This window comes from Pteropus medius, unplaced genomic scaffold, assembly GCF_902729225.1.
Source record: "Pteropus medius unplaced genomic scaffold, Ma_sr-lr_union100, whole genome shotgun sequence".
In the NCBI taxonomy this organism is placed as follows: Eukaryota; Metazoa; Chordata; class Mammalia; order Chiroptera; family Pteropodidae; genus Pteropus; species Pteropus medius.
In genome coordinates, this window is record NW_024354500.1 from 30,153,562 (window position 1) to 30,174,272 (window position 20,711).

Here is a 20,711-nt window from a genome sequence, read left to right on the forward strand (position 1 = left end):
CTTATTACTAGCTCTGTGGCTTTTGGTTATGAACTTCTTAAGCCTCTATTTCTTCAATTGAAAGATGGAATTAATACATTTGCCCTGCCATGTTATCATATTACACATTCATATATATCAAATGCCTAATACAGTGATGAACCCAGAACATATTCAATAAATTTTAATTACGTTCTACTTTAGTCTCAGATTACTCATAAAAATATATTCACAGATTACTGATAGTAAAGATAATCTTGATTGAGCTCTTCATATAAGATCAATGTATAAAATACATGTTTTGTCTCATTTAATTCTCACCATATTGCCTGAATATTTGATATTATTATTCAAATTTTCCCTCTGTAAAAATTAGGACCTACCCAAGTCAAGTAATTTGCCCAAGGTTAAATAGCTGAAAATGGATCAGTAGGGATTTAAAGTCCTCGGACTTCAAATCCCATACTATTTACCAGTAATACTATAAAGGTTTGTTGTTAAGTGCAACCCAAGATATTTGCTACACTAACTAGTCCCATAAGATAATAAAGTATAACAAAGCGTTCACTGTGTATTTTTTATGGCGATTATTAATAATGTTGAAATGAAAATTTAAAGAGGTAAAACATATGTAGGTGAGAAATGACAGAATAAGAAGAAAGTCTATCAGGGTATTTATGCTACTTTGGAGAACCCTGTTCTGTCTGATGTTCTTCTCTTTTGGACCCCAGATATCCTACTTTTACCTTTGGTATAATCTAGAATTTTCTCTAAATTTTATCCTATGCCCCAGGGAGTAACCCTTATTGGTTCTTTTAAGACTCACCTTTCAACATGGGCCAGTTCCATATAATCACCAACATCCATCACCTAGCAAGATAGTCCAAGTTCCTGAGCCAGTTCTACTTCCATAGAAGGCAGTATATTCTTGGCCCGAGGGGCATCGACCTGTAGGATCAAGTTTGCAACTCAAGCCCTGGCTTCCCACCTGCCTGGTCAACCTTGAGAAGAGATTCCACTGACATTTAGTCACTTCAAAAACTTACAGAATCTTCAAAGTCCTTATCATGTGTCCACTGCCATCATTTCTCTATGTCTGTTTAGATTCTGCTCTGAATACAAAAGCAGCATTTCTCAAAGCGTGAATAGGCCCTGGTCACAGTGCAAGGGATCCTCCACATAATCAGAATTTATGGGGATGACACTCAGGAATCTGAATTTAAACAAACTCACCAGGTAATTTCTGTATATATTGTAGTTTGAAACCACTACAATTCCATCGTCTGCTTAACATTGAACTTCGTCACTTTCTGGAGTCTCTTTTTGCTGGGATTCATCTGCAGTGATCCATTGGATTCTGGATCTGGACACTCATCAGAATCAATCCCAAATTAGCTGAAAATCTCTGAGTAATCTATCTGTCCACTCAGTGTCTTCCCCCTTCCTCTCACCTATCCATTGTGTCAAAGCCTCTGCAGGTCCAAGTTTGAAATTCACACATTACTCCTGATGCTCTTTTCCCCAATCCACTACTTTCTTTTTTCCTTTTAATTTTCCTTTTCTCTTGCATTCTAGTGTTTGGATTCTCCGTCTTTTGAATCTATGCTTTAGCTACCAGCAGCCAGGCTTTTTATAGCTTTGTGCTGCCTTATTAAAGAAACACATGATAACATTTTTACATTTCCACAGGGAAATTAACAGCCAATTCCGAAGTATATTCAAAGAATATCATGATAGAGAATTTCCTTCACTCTCTCTGACTCATTAATCAATGTGGGAGATGGTATCAAAAATGTGATGAAGTGTAATGTAACTCACTATACCTATTTGGATCTTGATGTTATTTACTCTTTTGCTATACAAAACAATTTATTACCAAAATGCAGGTTACTGAACCAATTTATGGGTCCCTATTAGCATTTAAAAATAGAATAAATAAGAAATACCAGATTTTATTATATTTAAAGTACTATATATAATAATATTTTTGTAAATATGTATGTATATTTGTGAATATTTGGGCATGATGGAAAGTGTTTTAATTTTCAGTTATGATCCATGATTATTAAAAAAATCAAAGCCATTTCTCTAAATTTCAGAGGATTAGAATGATCTTATGCATGCTGTGAGGTCAGAGTATTTGTTTATATAAAAGTTGTCTCTCCAGGGAATCAGCTTTCTCTATTTTCATTCCCAAATAAAGCATATGTTCTCTTTTATGTCTACAAATCAATCAGAGTTTAAACTCTCCATCCCAATGGTGCTTTATCTAATTTAATAGAAATATAAAATGTTGACACATACAGTAATCTACTACTTAAGTATCTTAGTCTCAATTTTGCCAATTATAAAAGTAGAGATAATAAAAACTGGGTTTATGTAAAGATTAAATGAGATAACTTACATAAAATACAAAGAATAAACGTTTAGTATGTAGGAAGTCATCAATAAATGTCAGCCATCATTATTATTATCATATTCAATGACATAAATCAGATACAATTTTTAGCTCAGAACAATGTAAATAGAATAAAAGAAAGCGTTCAGCCCCAATATTTTGGAGTCTAAAACTGCTGTAAATTTGTTCAAAGATTCTTTTTGGACAACCTGGTTCTTGTGAAGCCTCAGAGGGAATTTCAAGGAAAGAAGGTCTCTGTTTATGCTCTTATCAAAATGATTATGGCTAATGAACTCTTGAGTGTCAGCCAAAACAAATACAGACTTCCCCCTGAGATCTAAGAACACATTATGCTATAAATTGAATATCTGAGGTTATTCCTCTTTTCACAACAATAAAATAGACAGAAAGAAAGAGAGGAAAGGATGAAGGGAGGCAGGGTGGGAGGAAGGGTGAGAAAGGGAGAGAAGAGAAGAAAAAGAAGGAGAGAGAGAAGAGAGAGCAGAAAAAGAGGGAGAGGAGGGGAGAGAGAGAGAGAATCAGAATCCAGCAACCTCTTAAAATTTATTTTACTTCATTAATCCATTGTTATGTACCTGTACATCTTTATTCTCCATTCGACTTGTATAGAAGGAATGAGTCAGTTTTCATGTGAAAGGACAAGTCAATGTGTGTCTTCAGCTATGACTATCCATGTCTGTTTGCTATAAATTAACCTTTGCATTCAAAGTGCTATGAATCACCATCAGCGCAATTAAGTATGTAGTAGTGGGTATGAATTTAAAGAGCCCTCACCCCTCTATTACTTTGTGTCCATTGCTGTTTCCTGGATGTGTGAGGCCTGGGAAAGTCTGATACTACTCCCACAGCCTGGCCTCTTGGAGACAGCATTATTTTAAAATAAGTCATTCATATTGGTTAATGTTTAGAGCATTTAAGAGAAGTAGATTTCAATATTGCCTATAAAAGCTAAGTTGACTGACAGCTTTTGATTGCCTAGTGGTAAGACTTATTAAATAATTATCCCATTGTGTTTTCAATAAGGCCATCAAACTGCCCAGGCTTGCCCTAATCAGTTGGGAATCTCCCTCAAAGGCTTCTGTCGATTGGATCATCCAAGTGTAAAAAGAGGAAAGAGGATTGTTTTATAATCAGTTTGGCTCAGTTTATTTAAATATCAAATGTGGAGCTAAGGTAGGGGGAGAAGGGGGAGTTGTAAGAAAGAAAGCTGAGGAAAATGCACTAATTCAAGAAGTGACAGAAGACAGCCCAATCTTATTAACTTAAAACAGTTTTAGCAGTGCCATTAATGTTTCTATGGAATAATGCTGGGCATTATATCAGAGAGACACAGAGAGATGCAGATGTATAAGCAAAGGGAAATATGGAAGGTATGAACAGATGATAATGTAAATCATAAAAGAACTCAGAACCATCATTGGTTATAACAGTAAAATTAGGGGAAACTGATAAAGATGGTTGTTCTAGAATGTGGTACTCTAAATGAATAAGTATTTTTTGAATGATATTTGATACCAAAAACTAATTATAAAATTATATGTTTTATATATTTAAAAAAAAATGGCACAGGAAGGCAACAGTGTGTTTCTGAATTTCTTTTAGGTAGCTACATGACCAAATACTGACCAGTTATAAATTACCAATAGTGCCACCTGGTGTTTGGATGCTCACACTGCCATTATGTGTGGCATGTGTACAGGTACACTACACACTGCTGAGAAGAGCCTACCCTGAGCCTCTGAGCTAACCCACGGGGACAATTGTAGTAAAGTTATAAGTATAAGGTTACATACAACAAAATGTACTTTATGAGAAAATGATTAAATTTAAATGCTTCTGCCTGGGATTTGCACAGCAATTTCTTTACCGCTTGGTCACTATGTTGAAATTACAAAAAACTTTGATTTAAGACAATACCTACCAATTAAATAAAAAAAAGTATAAATTTAGATTAAGACATAAACATGTTCTAGTTCATGAATGTGAGATTTGTAGATATTAGCGATTGTGTATCCTTTATCTATTCTTAGAATTAGAAGCACGATCTGAAATTCTCTTAACACTAATGTAGTTTTGTGCTGTATCTAGAAAAAAAAGTGGAAAATATGACTGTGTAGCATGAGGGAATTTAATCTTAATGCAAACTAAATAAAGAAAACAATTGAAAGTCTTAAAAATAGCTCAGCTAATGAAATGATTATTATCTTGAGTAAATAAGCATCCTGTATTAAAACTTAAGACTAGTGAGTTACTTATTACGAAATGAGTTCCACTGAACTAGAGAACCAGGAAATGCAGACTATTTATGTACAAGAATCAAGAGAAATTTTGTTCTGTTCTTAGTCGCATTACTATTTCCTGTAAAATATAGTTGCTAAATTTATTAGATATACAGAACTGGAAAATTTTCAATTTTTCTACTGACAAAGAGGTTTGAACTATAACATACAATGCTCCTTGCAGATAGAGACATATGTTGCTATTTTGCTTCATTATTTCTACACATTGTATTTACCCTCCTATCCTCAGCCATATGAACAACTTGCTTCTAGATCTCAAAATATCAGCTTGTTTATATTCCTAGGAGGATGAAAGAAGAAGGAATAGAGAAAATGATCAGCTGGAGGGATCGATAAACAGCTTCTCCCAATGTTGTTGAGAGTAAAGATGAGAACCACAGGACCTGTACACAAAGCTGGAGGGCAGTGGCAAGGAGTGATCTCAGGGATAGGCAGTGACAGGCACAGCAGAAAATGTGTGTGTGAAGACTGAAAAGTGTGGGGAGGCTGAAAATAGAAAGCCACTTGACTGCAGGAATACCAAGAGCAGCAGGCCAGGAAGCAGAAGCCAGAGAGATAAAGTACACAGTGTGGAATGAGGTGCTTATGAGAAAAGAAATATAGGAGGTCTCAAAGAAGGGAAGTTATAATGATTTGCAGAAGGGATAACAAAACTTTAATAGAAATAATAGTTCTTTGACAATGAGTCATAGAAAATGTTTAATGTCCCTTGTGGCATCCTTTAAAAGGATGACAGACAGGAATCATAGTAAGTGATGGAACTGGTAAATAGAGATACCTAATCATCCACATGCAGAGACTTAACTAGCTCAGGGATTCATAGTTTAAATCTAGTTCACATAACTTTGATAGGTTTTAAATTTATTATGATTTTAATGTTTAGTACATTACAATGATTATAAACACATAGAGAATATTTTCAATTCTTAGGATTTAAAAAGCTTATGTACATAAAAGGTTTTAGCCTATGCACTTGAAAGATTGTTATTTTCAAGCAAATATATATATATATATTTAATACCTCTGTGGAAGACTTCAAGGATTAAAAACTCAAATACCTCAGAGGTTAGGTAGGCTATACAAATGCATGAAGTGGCTGGGAGTAACATGTTGAAATTGGAGAGAAGAGTCAAACTGAGGAGTCCTTTCTCTGATAAAGGGAATCATATAGATTAAAAATAGTAGATTTCTACAACTGAAATGGCAGCAACAAAAACCCACTGGCCAATACAACACAAAAGCAGTCTGCTTGGCTACTGAACCCCTAGTTCTGTTGACCTTGCTCTGATCTTACTACCAGGAGTTAATTGATCTGTTTGCTGAACACCAGCAATACTGACCTAGTTGATCAGTAACCTGAATTATGTGGTGGGAGGGGTTGAGATGAACTGGCAACCTGAACAGGAAGAAATAAAGTCAGAGCACGTTCCATGTTTCCAAGCAGACCCATTCAAACATAAGCTGAAATCACAAGCGCGTTTGGGAGAACTCGTTTTGCTTATATGCACACATTCAAATGCAGAGTTGATGCTTCTCTTTAGAGTGTTTACTTGATAGCTCATTAAAGAATTAGAAAGAAGAAAAGAAAGAAAGGAAGGAAGGAAGGAAGGAAGGAAAAAGAAGAAGGAAGGAAGGAAGGAAGGAAGGAAGGAAGGAAGGAAGGAAGGAAGGAAGGAAGGAAGGGTGAACATGGTATCTCTGATTCCCTTAAGCTTTCTCTAGCTCTAACCTTTTCATTCTCATTTCACCTAACTACTATTTCACAGTTCATTTGTAGCGGAAATAGCCATGAAAACTAAATGAACTCTTTGTAATAGAACACATTTTTTTTCCATTTAATATATTAATTGGGGAAAGAAAGATATAAGTAAAATCGAAGTTACAAAATATGCCTTAAAAATCAACCTCTGATCAAATATATTGGGCGTTATGCACCAAAGAGCAATAAAAGGTCAAATTTAAGGAAGAAAGTTCTAGAAGGCATAGCACTAGAAGCAGCAGCAAAGATGATAGATTTTAATTTGATTTTATGCCCTTCGGTTTCCTAAATAGGGAACTGTGGCAGTTAATATCCCAGAACTGTGTTTAGACCTAGTATAGCTGTTTAAGATTAGTTTAGATCAATGTCCTCAATTCAGAATATTTTGAAGTGAACCATTTTTTTTGATGAACTTGTATAAAGACGATTGTACTTTTTAAAAAACCCACATTGTAATATAAAGCAGGGATTGGTTTTGTGTTTCACCATAATTTTAATAGAGAAACTTGTATTGCATACTAATAGTTACATTGCCTACATTGAATTCTAGTGTATATCAACATCTTTAGAGTGGACTACATTTATCAATGTTTTCTTTACCACTGTGTTGGCTTTACAGACTTAATTGATAAACATGGTAAAATGTCAGTGTAACAAAGAGTGACGATCTCAATTGTCAAGTCAGAAAACATTGTACCACTTGCCTTAAAAAAATTACTCATATAGTTAATTACACAGAATTCTGACTAAACCAGCTCCAGTAGAATTTTCTGTTATCATAGAAATGTTCTATACGTGCACTAACAGTAGCCCTTAGCCTCACATCATTACTGAATACTTAAATGTGGCTAGTCTGAGAAATGGAATTTTAAATTTTATTTAATTTTAATTAAACCTAAATTTAAAAAGCCACAGGTGACTAGTGGTTATTGTTTTTGGAAAGCACAGCACCAGACTAAACGCATCTTGAGGAGATAAGACCTGGTTCCTCCTTGAAGCTCCCATTTATTTGTTGTATAATGAGTGCCTGAGACATGCTGACTACATTACAACAATGAATTATGGAAAAATTGTCACTCATTCCCATTATTCTCTAAATTATTGATCTTTCAATTGTATCACTCCACATCTGGAACAGATATACAGTGATTTTTAAATATACAGAATTTGTACCAAACAGGGTTGATTTCAGAGAGCTTTGTCGCTTATCAAATGTTTCACATTGAGAGAGTTACCAAAACTTTCAAAATCTTGGTTTGCTCCTCTGTAAATCGGAAAAAAATGAGTGTAACTATGGTAGTGTTTTTATGACGGTTAAATGAGACTGCTTGTAGAGTTTACACCTGTCTTGTGCTCTTTAAATTTAGCTGTTATTGCTTCTGATACAGAACACTACTCTGCCACACAAACAGAACCTACAACAGAAATGCATTCATTATGAACTGAAAACCAAGTAAATGGAAATCACGGTAAAACTTTCTTATAGATTTATAAAAACTGGAAAAATTACAAAGAGACTTCTGAAGTTTGGGGATTTACTTAGGGTCAATGTAGTCATTTGACTGTTTAAAGGTTTAGCAGTTAGAATAAAAAAATAAGTAATGTTTAAAAGAAATTGCAATCTGTTTTGAGAGCTGTGTGACAGTACTTGAAACGAACACAGCATAAATCATGCCAAAAAGCCAGCCTATATTTTCTGACACGTAAAGCATGTTCACCCATTCTCAGCGCTTGGGATGAGTCAAAAGGAGAAACTAGAGTTTATGTAAATTACCTGTTTTCTGTAACTTAATGTCTGTGGACAGAAAATGAAGAGGTTGATCTCCATCTTTATAACAGGTATTCAATCAATAGACTTCCCATTCTCTGTCTCCCTGCAGTTGTACCACCATAGAGGAGAACATCATCTGTAGAAAGGAGAATTATAACAAAGACAAGATCTCCAAAAGATTTCAATGTATTAAGAATGCTGAGAGCATACAGGGCACTGAAAAGAAGTGGCAGAATATTATGTACACTCTGCAAGTCCCATTATAAATAACCACCTTTATGTTCACATTTGTGAATGTACTTTTATCATTTTTTAAAGATCTAAGCCAAAATTAATTTCAAATGAGGGCAGGTGATAATCTTCCTTAACCAAGGCAACATGGTAATGTTGTTTTCAATCTTTTGAGCAGAAAAAATATCAAATAAAATACTATCTTAGAACCTCATTCGTAAAATTTATAAAATGTCCTTTGGCAGTTAACATTTTTTTTATTTCAGGGGAGGATATAGTTGCTTGTCTATAAATATCCATAAGTTTAGATGTTAGGATACAGAGGCACATTGTTTGAAAAACACTAATCTCTTAGAAATAATTCCTGAGTTCCAGTGCCTCTGTTCAAGACCCTAATTTGTCATCACTTAAATGTGTAGCTCAAAGCATTGTGCTTCTGATGATTTTTGCGCCTAGCATTTAAAAGTAGAATTTGTCTGTATATCTACATATATTCATATACATCAAATAAAACTGTTATAAAATGAAAGATGGTCCTCCGAACAAAAATATTCAGTTATATTCTCATTGACAGAACTATGTACAGTATAGTCCTACATGTGAGTGCTTGGACACTGGTTTTCCCCACTATAAGTTAGAAAAGCATTTTATACTCCTTTTCGGAAAAGAATACTTTTTCGGCTCAACATTAGAGCAGAAAAATGTTGAGCCAATCAAACTATTGATTGCTTCCACTCTTTTGATCACCAGCTCTGATACAGGCAGTAGCGTTGGAATTAATGTTGTAGCTTTGGGCCCTAGAAAATCCGATTAAAGGGTCTTACTTCACTTCCTTTCTGCCTCCAGCCCCTGATGTTCCTGGCATTGCCTGGATCATAGTAGGAATTATTAATGAATGACCAAAATAATTAATTAGTAAATGTTTCCCTATGTCAATGGTTCTCATAGTCTCAGAATCACCTGAAGGGCTTGTTAAACCACACACGGCTGAGCCCTGAGTCCTACCTCTAGAGTTTCTGATTTAGTACATCTGATATGAGGTTCAAGAATTTGCATTTCTAACAGACACACTGACCAGTGGAACAGAATTGAGAGTCCAGAAGTAAACCCATGTGTACACAGGAGAATAATTATCAACAAAAAAGCCAAAAACATACAGTGCAGAAAGGAAGGCCTGTTCAATAAATGGTGCTGGGAAAATTGGAAAGCCCTCTGCAAAAGAATGAAACTAGATTGTTGTCTATCACCACACACCAAAATTAACTCAAAATGGATTAAGGACTTGAATATAAGACCTGAAATAATAAAATGCATAGAAGAAAACATAGGAATGAAACTCAAGGACCTTGGATTTAAAGAGGATTTTATGAATTTGACCTCAAAGGCAAGGGAAGTAAAAGCAAAACTAAATGAATGGGACTACATCAAACTGAAAAGCTTCTGCTCAGCAAAGAAAACTGTCAACAAGGTAAAGAGACAACCATCCGAATGGGAAAATATATTTACAAGCACCACCTCTAATAAGGGCCTAATATTCAAAATAAACAAAGAACTCATACAACTCAAAAATAACAAAAAAACGAAAAATCAAATTAAAAAATGGGGAGAGGACCTGAACAGACACTTCTCCCAAGAAAACATACAAATGATGAACAAACATATGAAAGGATGCTCGACATTGTTAGCTATTAGGGAAGTGCAAATCAAAATCACAATGAGATACCATCTCACACCCGTTAGAATAGCTATAATCAACAGGACAAGTAATAACAAATGCTGGAGAGGATGTGGAAAAATAGGAACCCTCATAGACTGCTGGTGAGACTGCAAATTGGTACAGCCGCTATGGAAAACAGAATGGAGGTTCCTCAAAAAACTAAGAATTGATCTACCATATGATCCAGCAATCCCTCTACTGGGTATTTACCTCAAAGACTTGAAAACTCATATCTAAAAAGATATTTACACACTGATGTTCATAGCAGTATTATTCACGGTGGCCAGGACATGGAAGCAACCGAAGTGTTCTACGATAGACGACTGGCTAAAGAAGCTGTGGTACATATATACAAGGGAATATTACTCAGTCATAAGAAGAGATGAAATACTGCCATTTGTGACAACATGGATGGCCGTTGAGATAATCACGCTAAGCAAAATAAGCCAGACACAGTTGAAAACCACATGATATCACTTATATGTAGGATATAAACAAACAAACTAGACAAAAAAACAGAGACTCGTGGACATGGATAATAGACTAGTGGTTACCAGAGGGTAGGGAGAGGAAGAGAGAGGTAGATGGAGTGAAAGGGGTCAAATATGTGGTGACTGATAGAAAGAAATCTAACTATGGGCGGTGAACACATAATGCAATATATGTATTACTGTTGAATTGTACACTTGAAACTTACTGAATTTTGTTAACCAATGTCACCATAATAAAAACAGGAAAATAAAAGAATTTACATTTCTAACGAGCAACAACTTAGGCTGCTGGTCCGAGAGCACACTTTGAGAGCCACTGCTCTCTGCAATGCTAAGTGGTCATGGAAGGGTCAATTCCTTACCTTTTTATCATCATACTAAACTCAATTGAGCTAAAAGCTCATTATAGATGGGACATGTGCTCAAGGTTTCCTTCTCTCCCAGGTGTACTGATGTGACATAGGGTTGACCAACAGAATATTGAATTAAGCGTGTAAGTGGAGCCAGTATAGGTTGGCATAGGCAGAAGGACACAATTTCTTATCATGAAGCTCAGTGGTGGTCTGCTGAACAAACAGCTGGGAAGAAAGTCAACAATCATTGATTGAGTGCCAGGGTGTTCCACAGGTCTGTCAATAAACAGGCACAACTTGTCCTGCAACAAATGTCACAAAACATTTTTATACTCCACACATGCCAAGCAGTTGTGCTCACTGTCTCTTTTTCAGAGGAATAATAGTACCTATTGTTGTATACAAATTGTCATAACAAAGAAATTTTATTTGATAACAAATTTGCAAAAGGAAATTTGGGAACACCTATTGAAATTAATGAGAGCACCTGGCCTCATTGGACACTGGGGACAAGTGGAAATGCCAGAATTAAATCCCAGTTACTTCGTGTAACATTTTATGATGTTCTGAGCCTAATTGTTGATAATGGCTTGATATTTTTTTAGGAAAAACAGCTAATAATCCAAGTAAAGATTTAGTTTTAAGGCATTTTCTTTTCTTCTTTTTAAATTCTGTCTTTATTCAATACCTTTTAGATGCTTCAACAGTATAATAATTATCTTCAAAAATAATAGAAACATGTTTAACTCGCTTACTTCAGGCCTGGCCACCTTTGTGATCAAAATCTCATTCGTGATCAGAGAAAAGGCCAGCTCATACTTGTATTAAGGAGTTTTTGGACTGTGCTACTATAATTTTTGTCAGCTTTCCATTTGTATCTAACGCGTTTTTTTCTTTTTTTAATTATTAGATATTATGTGATTCGCTCAAGTTTGGCTAACAAGGTGAAATACAAAGCCTTCTTAATACTAGTTAGACTTTTCAATCTGTCCTGAAAGGACATTCTCATTTACAAAATTGGATGTTTCAATAGACACTAACCACAGCTATGCTTTAGAATAATCTGTGAATTTTTTTTTTTTTTTAATATAAATTCTAGGTTCCCATTCTCAGACCTCCTGAATTAGTATTTGCAGCAGGAGCATGTCTCAGGAATCCGGAGTTTCTTTAAAGACCCAGTGTGGTGATTCACTGCTGTTCACCACCCCTAGTCACCAATTCCTTCTCGATAGAACAAAGGTGGTCTCAATTATGTAAACATTTATTTATTAACCATTCAATATGTCTGTAAAATTGTGCTAGACCTGTAAAACTAATAGTTGTTGAATGTAAAATGCTTTCATTTTGATCTTTTTTCTCTAACATATGTAAAATGAACAGATAAAAATTAAATGATGGTTTGTCCTTAATTTAGTTAGAGGTAGTAGAGACTTCAGAACTTTATTCTGGAAGTGATAATTGAGCTGCGTCATAAAAGATGATCGTTTTTATAAAGAATAGATTGAGAAGAAAAGGAGACAGTAAAAACGGCTAAAGAAGTGATCAAAAACAGAACTAAGAAATCACCTATCATGACAGCCAAGTGAAGAAAGCTTCCATAATTAAATATATGAATAAAGTTAAGAAATATAAATCTGAGAGAAGCTCTTTGAATTTGGTAAGAGAATAGAAAAGAACATAATTATAAGATGAGCAACATAATTTCCTTGAAGATTTTTCTTATCGAACAATTATCAGAATCAGAAAAGGGTAGGGGGCATATAGCAAGGAAAATTTGGGATCAATGGTTGTTCTATCAGTGACCACAGATATAGATTGATGCCTCTGTTTGCTGTTTATTAAGGGATAAATGCATAGGATCACGACCAAATGTTTAAGCTGTTGTCACATTCCATTGAACAGAATAGCAAATGGATTAATTTGTTCAATAAATATTTATTGAGCACCTTGCCATGTGCCAGGATCCAGTGATAGAACAATGAAAAAGAAATAGAATCACTACAGTTTCAGCATAGGCAGGACTATTGAGATAATACAGTGTAAGGCATGGCTTCTCAGTCTTTAATATGCATGCAAAAATCCCCCCAAAACCCGAAAACCTTGTTAAATGCAGATCCTAATTCAGTCCTTCTAGAGCAGGGTCAAATATTCTATATTTCTAGCATACTCCCAAGTAGTGCCTTCACTGCCGTAAGACAGACCACATTTTGAGTAGCAAGGAGATAAAACAAACAAACAAAAACAACAACAAAAAAAACAAAACCGATCTCCGGATTTGCAGGATTTGCATCACGTGAGTTGCCTTGCATAATGCAGATTTCAGGGCCCCACTGCTATGGATCTTGATTGAGAAACTATCCTCTCAACTCCACGAGTAATTCTAAGGCTTGCTCTGGTTTGAGAACCACTGCTTCCATCCAACTATCCTACTTTACAAAGGAGAAAATTGAATTCCAGCAAATGAAGAAGTTTAATCATTAGTGAACAGCTGAACCAAGATTCAGGTCTGTTGAGAACTGTTGGGATTCCTGAGAGCTTCTAAATGATAGTATCATCTTTTCCACATTCATTTCTAAAGAAAATGTAAAACAAGGCAAAGAATAATCGCCTTCTTGTTGGCAACAACTAAATTGGAGACTATAGCTTATCTAGAGCCTCAAAACTTAACCCAGAATTAGGCAGGCTCAAGCAGCCAGTCAGAGGTACAGAGGTCACTGGATCAGAGCAGTCCTTTTCCAGGAGGGATAGGTGTGCTTCTGGAGGACAGCGGAGAATGCCCGCTCTCTGTGGACAGCTAATTCTCACAAGGAAAAAGGCAGAAACTATATTAAGCATTCCCGAGTTTCTTTTAAAATTAACCAATGAAATAATGCCACTCCTGGAGAGGAGTAAGTGAAGGGGAAGAGAAGCCTGAAGAATCATACCTGAACCTGGAAGAAAAGATCAGAAATGGGGAAGACTCATACTCAGCAGCATCAACTGATCTAGCTGTCTTTCCACTGCACTGCACAGCCTCCCTGATGTATGCCAGGCACTGAAATCAAGAAAGATGATAAGTCAAAGCACAGCATAGGAAATATAGTCAATAATATTGTACAAACTATGCATAGTGCCAGATGGGTACTAGACTAATGTGGGGAAGGAGGGGGTCACTGTGTAAATTATATAAACATCTAACTACTATGCTATACACCTGAAACTGAAATAAAATGATATTGAATGTAAACTATAATTGAAAAATTAAAAAATCAAAGAGACAGTAATAGTAGAGATATAACTGACTAGAACTCAGAAGTATAACTAAAACAGGTAGTATCCATGAAATACAAAAGATTTTTTTCTTCAAAGACAAAAAAAAAAGAATGATGATAAGTTGAGGTGAGATCTATGAGTTTTACAGACTAGTTATGATTTAAGGCAGTGCTTTTCAAACATTATTTTGCACACAAATCACCTGAGGATTTTGTTAGGATACAGATTCTGATTCAGTAGTTCTGGGGTAGGCTCTGAGATTACAAATTGCTAAAAAGCTTCCAAGGAATGCTGATGGTTATACTTTGAGTAGCAAGGGCTGAGAATTCTTTAAATACTCAATTCTGTCTCTGCTTCATATTTGAAAAGCAAGAATATTAATAGATTGTTTCTATTCTTTATCATGGATTTGTTATTTAAAATGCATTGCCACTAGTATATAATATTTAGAGGCAAAGAATCTTGTTAATGATAAAAAAAAGTCAATAACTCAAGTCCCTGACACTTTCTTTCTGTGTTACCAATGAAGACATTGAGAGTCAGACGGGAAAATTTACAAGCCCAAGTTCACAGCAGTAGTTAATGTGAAAGCCTGGAATAAAATTTTCTTCTGACTCTGAGGCTAGTGTCTTTTTTATTTTGCTGTGCCATTTGCCATTGGCAGACTGACTGTGACATTTGTTTCCACATGTACTCCATAATGTTATAATGATATGATTATCTCTCTTATTGCACTCGAATGTCTGGAGAAGGATGATGTGGTTGTTCTAAACATCTCTCAAATATTGCTGCAACTTAATTTAGCACAATATCTCCTATATAACTATCCAGAACAAGGTTCTAATTCTTTCCTTTTCTTTCCTTCCTACCAATCTTTTTTTGTATATGGACAAATGCAGGCCACATTGTACTGACATTTAACTTGAGCCTCTCACTTCCCTAATCTCTCTATCTAAACTGCTAGGGAATGGAAGAAAGAGTAAAGATAGGAAAGACATAAAATGGAGTCGTTTTAAGCAAGCTGCTATTATTATTAACAGTATGAAGGTTGAGACATGATAAAAATTCCATTCATTTTTTACTAGGCTGGATATGCATCCTGAAGCATATCCAGACCACCTGATTTTACCCCCTGAAGGATTCAGATATACATACACTTGGCATCTATTAGCCAGACCATTGGATGTGGCCAGACCTCCTGGTATCCATCATCCTGACTGACATTTGACTGATAACCTCCTTAGACCAATTCTGGGGCTACGAATGCAGGACTGATAATTCTTAAGAATGTACTTTTTACTATAAGAACTGTTAACTTTTCTTTCTTCTTTGGAACACTTCTGGTTTTTTGCCTAGCTGTGTTCAAAGTTTGCAAACTCCAAGACCCTTGAATAAACCTTTAGCATTTATTTCTAGCCAAAGCCTTCAAACTCTTTTTGAGTTCGTTCAACAAAACTAGTCTCTGATAAAGTACTAACAAAAGTCAATGCCTACCAGCCAAAAACCATTGGGAACTCCTGCCCCCTTTAAGTCAATAAAGTTGCATTCATCATGTGTTACCTAAGGGAGAACACACACTGTGGTGGTCTTTGGCTGGTGGACTTCGGCACTGACATCTAGCATATGTGTCTTAGACCACAGTTTATAGCATACCAATAGGCCTATAAAAGTCATCCTTTATTGATAATTAGAAAATCATGGGAGGCAGTAGTTTCGCCAGAGGCCTTCAAAACTAGCTAAGTAGGCATTCATCTAATCTATTTATATAAAGATAATCATACATTTAAATCTGTCTCTCTGAAGACGGGACGAGAAACTTAAGGAAAAGATATATGAGGTATTTACCTCATTTCTGTTATAATCAGATTTTCAAACATCCTGTACATAGAAAGAAAACAGCTCAGTTAAAGGTAAATGTGTGTACTGTGGGACTATTGATTACATTTAAATATACAGATTCCATATCTCTTATTGTTGAAGCATTAACTCTGTGCTAAATACCAAAAGACTAGAATAATTTCCTGTGTTATTTTCCAGAAGTTAATATCAAATAGAAAACCCAGTTGCAATATTAAGAAATTCAATCAAGAGTAATCCAATAGAAGAAGTAATGTATTATATAATATTTATATAACAGAGATAATTTCCTTCAATAATTGAAACTAGGTTCATAGAATTTTAAATAAAGGTTAAACTTTTAGAGTACTTGAAACTAAATTCATAGAATTTTAACTAAAGGTTAAACTTTTAGAGGAATAGGCTTCAAAACAGCTATTACCAAGCTCGTGTCTTTCTTAAAGTTTAGGTTACATTTGAATTTATGATTTATAATATGTAAGGTGTTGGCCAAAGATAAGTCATATTATTAAATGTGTCTTATCTATGTAAAGGGCACTTCTCTATTATCATTTTATCTATATGTGTTCAATTATTGTAAAAAGTGAATAATTTTCAGGACATGCTGTCAAAGCCAAATGATTGCAGATTTATTTCTGGCCCTTACTTTCAGCTGGTTCTCAGCTTGTTAAAGGTCAAATTTTCAAATATTCACCATTCTAAACTGAAATGAATAACTGCTATTTTTTATATAGACCTAGTACATGCTTCTGTTTTCAGAATCTAAGCTCCTTCTACAATGTTACTATTCTCATAAACATTTTTATATTCCTAAGTGCCCCTGGCACCCATTTGAAAAAAATCACAAATATCATACTAGATATTAAAGGAAATCAGGTGGAAAAAATATATCTGGAGGCAAACCTTCAATCCATCAACTATCAACTGAAAACACAGACTCCATGACCTTACAGAACCACTGCAGCATAAACCCATCTTACCACTTTGGCCTGATCTAGAATTTCTCTCCCAGAAGACCCTACTCTTTTGTTAAACCTGACTAAATATAGTAGTATAGTCACGCCTGGGTTGCTACTTCTTCACAAATTTCCTCAGGCTGTTTCTTTTCCACGTATGAATTTACCTTTTCTTTTAGATGACATTTTTATTATTGGAATTTCTTTCATTTCAGCAAAAAATTATGTGCAAGGAAGGCCATCACATTATTTATAATAGTAAAAAGAAAAGACAAAATAAATGTCAATATTGGGAATTAATCAAATTAAGGTATATTCGTATGATAAAATCTTATGGTGCTTTGGAATAATTTTAGACTTATTTTAAAAAGCTGCAAGAATATCACATGGAGTTTCTACATATTCCTCACACATCTTCCCCTATATTAACATGTTATATACCTATAGTACTATTATCTAAATGAAGAAAGTAGCATTTATATGATATTATTAACAAATCTACAGATCACACTTGAATTGAATCAATTGTCCTTTTTCTGATCTAGAATCTAATTTAGAATCCTCTATTGCCATTAGTTGCCATGACTCCTTAGTCTCCTGCAATTTAGGACAGTACTTTAGTCTTTCTTTGCTTTTCGAGAGCTTGACATTTTAAAAAAATATTGGCCAGTTATATTGTAGAATGTCCCTTAATTTGGGTCTATCTGATGTTTTCTCACAATTAGATTGGGGGCATGCATTTGAAGGTACAGAATGTAAGTTAGTCATCACTGAAGATTAAAATATAATATTTTATATAAATTTAATGGTAAAGAAAAATGTTCAGACTATAATTTTAAATAAATTAAGGAATTTAAGACTGTGTATTCTGTACGTTCATAATTTTTGACAAACATATATGTATGTAGGAAAAATATAACTTGTAAAAAGGTCAACAATAGTTATCTCTGCATTATAAGGCAATTCTTTTTAGTTACTTTAGAAAATATTTATATGTATTTTCCAAATTCTATCTAATAACACATTGTTTCCATAATCAGAACCAGGAAAACATAAACTTGATTTACGGATAACAATACAAACTATTTTAAGTATTTGACATTTTTAGTTCTAAAAGGTATTTGGCCATTAGTTGCTGGGCATTTTTCACTGGTGGCTTTATCCTGAGTCATTCTGCTGCTCCAGCTTTATCACTGGACCTTTTCATCTTTCCATCTCTTCTCTGTTTATTATTCTTTCTGTTTTTCTCCTTCCTCTAAAAACCAAACCAAACCAAACCAAAACAAAACAAAACAAAAAATTTAATGTCACGTACAGTCTCTTTTCTCTCTCTTTTTTTGCCTTGACCATGCCCTTAGGCTCAGTCTTTTAAGGCTTAGCAAGGTATATTTCTAAACAAAAGAATAATCTCTCTAATTAGGAATTCTGGTGCCAAGGATAAAATGACCTCCCTTCCTCCATCTCTTAAAGTTTAAGAAATAACATATCATAAATGTCTTTTCGTTTGTTTGTTTTTTGATTTTTTTTTTATATATTATGTTTTCGCATATCAATCTACCAAAAAGCAGAAACTATGATTCTAGGGATCACTAAAAGGAGACTTCTTTCCTCATACTGAATTTTTTAAATTTATCTTTTATTTTGGAATAACTTTAACCAATAGAAAATATGCAAAGATATTAGAGTTCATGAATACCCTTTGACTAGCTCCCCTTAATTTTAACATCTTACCTGACCATGATATACTTATCAAAACTAAGAAAGTAACATTGTTACAATACTATTAACTAAACTATACATTTAATCCTTTTTTTTCCACTGTCTTTTATCTGTTCCAGGATCCAATTCAGGATACCATGGTACATTTACAGTCATTTTTAAGAAAGCAGTTGATTCATGACATCTACATCAGCATCGAATTCATAAAATGAAATTCACCATTATTTCTACTTTATGTCTGAAATGATTGCCACCATCATTCACGAGTAGCTTCTGACGTAATAGGGTGTGTGGCAGACTTGAAACAATGACCTCTCCCTTCTTCCAGGCTCAATGATTCTGGGTAGGCAACAACATTACCCTCCCTCTGAGCAAAGTATTTCGTTGAGCCACACACCAGCTCATAAAAGTTTTGGTCTTTATAGTAAAGGATTCTGAATTATGTATCATAAAGCTAAGATAAATAATATATAGGAACTCATTCTAGATGGAAATCATGATAACTTGATTTTTTTTAAAAAAATACGCATTTTAAGATTCGGTCTTATGTTTTCTGACCACTGGAATTTAGCATATTGGTTAGGAAAAAAATATATATTATTAGGGTAATATATTATCTGAAAAACTTTATATTATTTATCTGATGTCCTTACCAACTTAATCAGAATTTGCAGAAAACAAAGCAAAACCGAACAAAAACTTCTTTCTAAAAGCCTTGAAAACAAACCAAAGACAAAAGGCAGTTCTGCGATTAGAAACATTTGGAAAGCGTTTGGTTAAGACACAAGCCTAGTCGAAGATTTAATATACTAATGTGTACCATGTGCTGAAAAGAAATATGGCTTGCAATGTTTCCCAAACATAAAGTGACTAGAGGACTATTTTTAAAAAAACATATTAACTCAAAGATAATAAATCTTTACAAGTGTTGGACAACATATTTACTTATTGACTCCAAATTGGATAGAAATTTAAAAGTCTTTTAGTTTAAACTTCCACTCCTACAGCAATTCTCACAGGTTAAAAGCTCCTACTTTCAAAGACATAAAGACATATAGAGGGATGCCCTTCCACATCTAGTTATAAGAAAGTAAGCTCCTTTTTATTCTGTGTCTGAATTGCCCATTTTTAACATCCTTCAATCATTCCAAAGTGACTTCTCCAAGGTAACATGTTGCTACCTCATGTGGCAAGTCAAGGCTTTACTTGAGGTCAGTATTTGTGAATTACCAGATTATTGGTCAAATATGTCAAGGACTATGTTTATAATAATTTCTTCCTGAGCTTCTAGCAAAATCACTAGTTGTACTGAATATGCCTTAATCACTCTCTTGCTTTCTCAGATGATTTTTTAAAGAGGGTGGAATGATAAGGTAAGGAGGACGCCCTAATCATGAGAATGTAGGCAGGTATAGCCAGTCTGACAACTGTCTCGCTGCTTCTGAGTTGTGGAAAGGCAATTCCTGTCCTGCCTACATATGAAAGACCACAGATTCAGGAAGAAAGTTCAGAAAAGCTTCTTTGTCTTTGAAAAAAATTACCCTGTTATTCACTAAGGGGAAACCCACAGCAAAATGCTGACACTCTATATTGCTAGAATAATTATCTGCCTTGGGGCATCCTATCAGAGAATCCAAGAACTGTGATGACCAAGTATTTTGAGAACATATTTAAACAAAAAGAAATATATTTCCTTTACCATAGACTCTGAATGAATGCCCTCTGAGGTTGAAATGTTTCTTTTTAATTTTATGCTTTGATAATACTTCAAAAATATACTAATATTTTAATATAATTAAATATACAAACAACTTCCTTTGGAAGTTAAAATGCTCTTATTCAGTGTTGATCTTACTTTAGAATTATTTCTTTCCACAATAAGATAAAAATGATAAATTAGAAAAAAA